At 38.8% G+C, this 6,000-nt stretch overlaps 1 protein-coding gene across 3 annotated transcripts in view; it reads left to right on the top strand.

Moving 5' to 3' along the window:
- Positions 1-1,713: 1,713 nt before the first annotated feature.
- The window catches only part of LOC129765349 (OTU domain-containing protein 7B-like), a 70,753-nt gene continuing 66,466 nt past the window's right edge, over positions 1,714-6,000 (top strand). For all 3 annotated transcript variants that reach the window (XM_055765555.1, XM_055765556.1, XM_055765554.1), the window contains exon 1: positions 1,714-2,579. The gene's annotated coding sequence lies outside the window, so the exon portion shown is untranslated. The remainder of the gene's footprint in view (positions 2,580-6,000) is intronic.

The raw sequence follows: 6,000 nt of genomic DNA, 5'->3' as shown, positions 1-6,000 counted from the left end.
CAAAACAAGACAAGGTATACGTTTATGCCTTGCTCCAACAAAGATGGTTCCCTAAAGCTTCCGTTGTATTTCATTTGCACTGCTGCAAAACCACGAGGAATCAACATCGAAGAACTTCCCGTTTCATATAATCATTCCAAAAAGGCTTGGATGACCAGACTGTTGTTCCGTCAATGGTTCCACGAAGAGTTTGTCCCCGCTGTTCGAAAATTTTCGGCCGAGAGAGGATTGGAGCCAAAGGCATTGCTGGTTCTTGATAATTGCACCAGTCATTATGACGTTGACGAATCTCTACAGAGTGACGATGGACTGATTCAAGTGATCTACCTCCCACCAAATGTAACTGCTGAATGCCAGCCGATGGACCAAGCGGTCATCAATGCAATCAAGCGAAAGTATAAAAGAAAACTGATGCTCGCATTAATTCTGGAAAACGAACACTTAAGGTAAATTTCCAAATATTAAACATTAAATTTTTGTAATTAATTCCAAATATAAACACATAACTATGCGCACGATAGTTTTTCGTCTGTGCTTTTTCAAAATTTAAATTCAAATTCTAATTGAGGTTTTATTTATGTACTTTCCTCTTTAGTTTCGAAGAACGATTGAAGAAGATTAATCTTCAACAGTGTATTTCGTGGTTGGCAACCTCTTGGGAGGAGATATCTGACAAAACTATACGTAATTCGTGGAAGAAATTGATCGATGGTTTGCCGGAGGATGCTGTTAATGTAGACTCGAAAGCGGCTGATGATGACTTAAAAGCGCTTGTGTCCAGGATTGACAGTTTGGCAGGAACAAAAACATCTGAGCAAAATATTGATCTGTGGATCAAAGATCAGGTGTATGATGCTGATCATAATCCAGATTGGGTAACCAGTGAAGTGTTCTCTGATGACGAGATTTTGTCATCAGTTCTCAAGGAATCAACCTGAAATGCAAGAAGAATGGTTGGTAGACACAGAAGATGGAAGTAATTCGTTTGATACTTCCATTACTAGTACCGGAGATCCTGATTTTGGCGATGCAATCAAGTCAATTGATTGCCTAGTTCGCTATATGAAGCATGATGTTGCAGAAGTATGCCGTTTGAACGCGCTACGTTCGAAAATCACTGAAGTTGAATGGCTAAAACGAGCATGTTGAAGAACTTTGTTGAAAATGAATTTACGTGGTTTGTTTAATTTTGTTTGAAACTTTTAAAATAAATATTGTTTTTGTTGAATAATATTCGATTTTATTTATTTCAATGATTCATTTAAAATTTATTTTAAACCTAAAAACACCATCCACGACCCCTCGAAAAAAATTTTACGTTGTCAGAATTGACGTTTGTCTTCGATTTAGTTGGGCTATAGCCCAACGAACGGGAGCCCAACTAAATCGAAGCCCAACTAAAGATAGCCCAACGAGTGAAATTCAACTGTATCGTCATCGCGGACCCCAAATTTGTATGATTCACAATAAGAGTGTTAAATTTATATGGTGACATTCTTTCCGTTAAACGACGATACTTGCACAAAAATAAACCAATGACAACAGCTTTGTTTCTCTCTTTTTCTCCTTCTGCTACGCAAGCGATAGCACGGCAAAATTCACAAACAAAACGTAATTCCGTTACACTCCCACACATCACCTCGCTCTCTCTCTATGATTCTCTCTCGTTATTCCACTTGCTTAACGCCAGTAACCTTTTTCGCTTTTCAGTTTACTCTCGTTCGTTCGTGGATCTGGTCGCAAAAATATTGTAGTGAAAAAGGAAAATAATCACAACCGTGTGTAAACACATATATTTTTGTATCCAAACTTCTCAACCACACAACGCAGTACTGCATAAATAGTGGATACCAGCCACCACTGTTGGTTGTTGTTATTATCATCGTCCGTGCAAAAGCAAACGACCTTCGTGATATTTGCGATAGGCTTCTCTTCTCCCTCCGTGTGTCTGTGTCTGTCTCTCTCGACACTATTGCGAAAGATATACTTGTCGCAGCGGAGGAATTTTGTTCTTTTTCGTACCTTGGATTTCAGCTGAGCAAAAATAAAAAATTCGCTTCATTTTTCGTCGTCCGAGTGATAGAAAATTGCGCTTTTGTGCTGTGGTGGGACGTGTGCAATCCTCCGTCGTGAATTTGCGTGACCGCAGCAGCACACACGACGGTGCACGTTGTGGAGCGAAAAGGTGAAAATTCGATCCAGCCGGATACATTTGTGGAAACATTTTTTTTTTCGCTCATTTCCCTCAATTCGTTGTGACAACAGTGTGTGGAAGTGTTCGAAAGGGGTGTGCAGTGAAGTGAAGTGAGTCGCGAGGCGGGTAGTAGTAGCAGTAGTAGAAGGAAGAGCAACAGCAGCGACACCCCGCAACAAAAAAGTGCATCTTATTGGATGGCTTTATTTGGTTATTGTTTGGTGTGAAGTGTTTCGGAAACGAGAAACGGCAGAGGCAGGGTGCGGAAGCTTATTACTGCTGGGAAGTGCAGTGGCAAGCGAGAAAGAGAGAAGCAGAGAGCGTGGACAGATCAAAAACCCGGGAGCACCAACAAAACGGAACCGACAGTCAACAGCTGAGAAGTGTAAGTGAGAAAGATGGGATTTTCGGTGGATACATATATGAATTTTATTTTGTTGTGACCAGGGATAATGAGAAAATAAAACAAAATCATTAAAGCTAGGCATGAAAATGGAAAACTGTTGCTGTTGAAAATAAAATTGAAGACAATTTTGCTAAAATATTGCGCTGTTTTGAATTTTTAATTAGAGGTCTCACCTATAGGAAAATTATTTAATCTAACTTGGAAGCATTTTGAATATGCGGCAAAACCTGCCCGGAGCTTTTGTCGTACTCTACTCTGACCATATCGTGTGAACAAGTGCATAATGTATTCAGTTGCAGAGTCTGACGTGCAAAGATGCCAGATATACGAAACTATCTGCATCAGTAGATTGAAGATGGTTGGTTCCTGCATGTCGTCTAACATTAGCGAATTCTTCACTTTTCTGTTTCTACCTTGATTTCTGTCTTTCTCTTTTTCCAAACAGCGAAGAAAGTAGGCGTTGAATAATACGTCAGTATCAGAGATGCCAGGTTTGAAGACATGTCTTCATTTTTGAGGATATTTGACATACTGTGAAGACATTTTGAAGACATTGGACCTGATTCTCGAATACACTTCACAGTGAAAACGAAATAAACGGCACGCCATTAATGAAAATTAACTTCTTCGTATCAAACTGGCATTCAATGTGAGTGGAAAACTTTGTTTTCTTCATGTGCTATAATAATCTCATACAAAAATTTCATCTGAAGATAATTTAGTGGGAAACTAATCTCGTATTCATATGTCGACACCGTACCGTTGTCATCGCGGATACGTTTCAATCCGTTTCCACCGTGAAGTGTATTCGAGAATCAGGCCCATTATGAATGGAGATATTGTTCCCATAAAATTCCTGCTATTTGTCGAAAATATTGTCAGAAGAAGTAAAGCTTTTGTCTCAGTGTCATTCTCTCGCTTTTTTTACGGCCACTTCACAAATCGAAGGTTTTCCGGTTAGGGGCTGCCCACGTGGACAACTTTAGGGGGGTAGGGGGTACGAGAATGTCCACGCTTTTCCACGGTGAGGGGGGTAGGGGTTATGGATAACGTCCACGTGGACACGCTTCATAAGTATAGTATAAATGAAACCTGAAATTTGTTCTGCATTTTCAATATTTTTCAATATATTAGGCTGTCAAAAAAGTCCTGCGGTATTTTCTTGAATTTTCATTTGTTCATAAAATTAGTTACAATCATCTGTTTTAAGTCAAATATGCGCCGTTTTGTTCGATGACTTGTACCCAACGAGATGCCAACTTCATAATATCCCTGTTATAGAAGCTCGCTTCCTTATTGGCAAAAAACTCGGATAGCCAATTTTCACAGGCCTCTTTTGTGGCTAACTTCTGACTACCTAGCTCGTTCGCCATGGACAAAAACAGGTGGTAGTCACTTGGTGCAAGGTCCGGACTATACGGCGGATGCAAAAGAACCTCCCATCCGAGCTCCCGGAGCTTCTGGCGCGTCACCAAAGAAGTGTGTGGCTTGGCGTTGTCCTGATGGAAGACAATGCGACCTCTGTTTATCAAAGATGGCCTCTTCTTCATGAGTGCTACCTTCAAGCGGTCCAGTTGTTGGCAGTACAGGTCCGAATTGAGCGTTTGGCCATAGGGAAGCAGCTCATAATAGATTATTCCTTGACAATCCCACCAAACACACCGCAGAACCTTCCTGGCCGTTAATGAGGGCTTGGCCACCGTCTGAGCCGCTTCAGCGGGCTTCGACCACGACCGTTTGCGCTTCACGTTGTCGTAAATGACCCACTTTTCATCGTCAGTCACCATCCGCTTCAGAAACGGGTCGATTTTGTTGCTATTCACATGCGTTGATACGGTCAAAGATGTTTTTTGCGTCAACGTGTGTGGCACCCATACATCGAGCTTCCAAGCTTCTTCAAATGGTTAATAACGGTTTGATGAGCTCTTGGCCGATGCTACGGCTGCTACTATGCCGGTCTTTCTCGGCTAATTCAGCGATTTTGTCGCAATTTTCGATGACAGGCCTTCCGGAGCGTGGCGCATCTTCGACGACCTCTACACCAGAACGAAAACGTTGAAACCATCGTTGTGCGGGGGAAATGGAAACTGTATCGGGTCCATAAACTGCACAAATTTTATTGGCAGCTTGAGATGCATTTTTGCCTTTGTCATAGTACTGTAAAATATGTCGGATTTTCTCTTTATTTTGCTCCATATTTGCGACACTATAACTCACGAACGACTTAACCAAACAAAATACCGTCAAGGACTATATTATAGCGCCTTACCTTTCCAACAAGCTATAGTATGACTCGATACAATGAATACAACTAGAACTACGCGCTTACAACGACACCTCGCGGAAATACCGCAGGAATTTTTTGACAGCCTAATACATTATAGAGGTACCTTAAAGGTACCTGACTTTATATACCTGTACAGAGGTAGCTTAAAAATATCTGACTTTATATATCTATACAGAGGTAGCTTAGAGATACCAGCCTTCAGGTATAATCTAGGCATAACGTAAACAAGTTAATTATATTTGTACCAATAACGTCCGGTTGAATCAACAAGGTGTATTTGTTGTTGGGATTTCAATTCTACTGTTGTGTTTTGATTGTGTTACACGAATAATATGTTAAAAGTTTGTATTAAGATAAAAAAAGATTTTTTAATATCGCTACGTTTTGTGTTAACCCACATGCCTTCAAATGTTTTTCAACGTAACTCCTAAACATATATTTTTAGCACAATGATGTATTTGGAAAAGTTAAAAAAAAATTTAAAATATTTTTTAAAATATCTCGAGAATGGCTACATTTAGAAGGAGATGATTATAATGAGCTTTTTTGTTTTAAATCACATCAGAAATCATAATTTGTGGCTAAAAATGATTGTTAACATACAAAAATTCGAAGTTTCGAAAATTCATAAAAATTCAATGTTCCACAAAGTTCGTCAAAAATAGTTTTACCATCTTGGACCCATTTCTTAAATTTTCTGCATGACTTCTATTTTATATGAAAAAATTAAAAAATATGTATTTTGGATATTGAAAATTAAAGTATTTTTTTTTTGTAAATAAAAAAAAGAGTACTAATTTTTTTTTTCAGTGTATATTTTTTCATGTTTAGACATCAACACGCTATAACTCTTTCTAAAACACTATTTCGGTACGACTCAAAGTTTTTCAGATATAAATTATCAAAGATTTCTCCTACTAAAATCCGTATCGATTTTAGTAGGAGAAATATTTTCAAAAGTTACGCTTGAGTCAAAAAAATCCCAATTGCTGTGGAAAACTCATATTTCCTCCAACCCAAACGGAATACAAACTTTCATTCGAATCAAAAATACATGTTTTTAAAATCAAAAATACATGTTTTTTAAATATTAACTAAATAAAAAGGTGATGA

The sequence above is a fragment of the Toxorhynchites rutilus genome, chromosome 2, assembly GCF_029784135.1.
Source record: "Toxorhynchites rutilus septentrionalis strain SRP chromosome 2, ASM2978413v1, whole genome shotgun sequence".
In the NCBI taxonomy this organism is placed as follows: Eukaryota; Metazoa; Arthropoda; class Insecta; order Diptera; family Culicidae; genus Toxorhynchites; species Toxorhynchites rutilus.
This window is presented reverse-complemented; position numbering and strand designations above follow the sequence as displayed.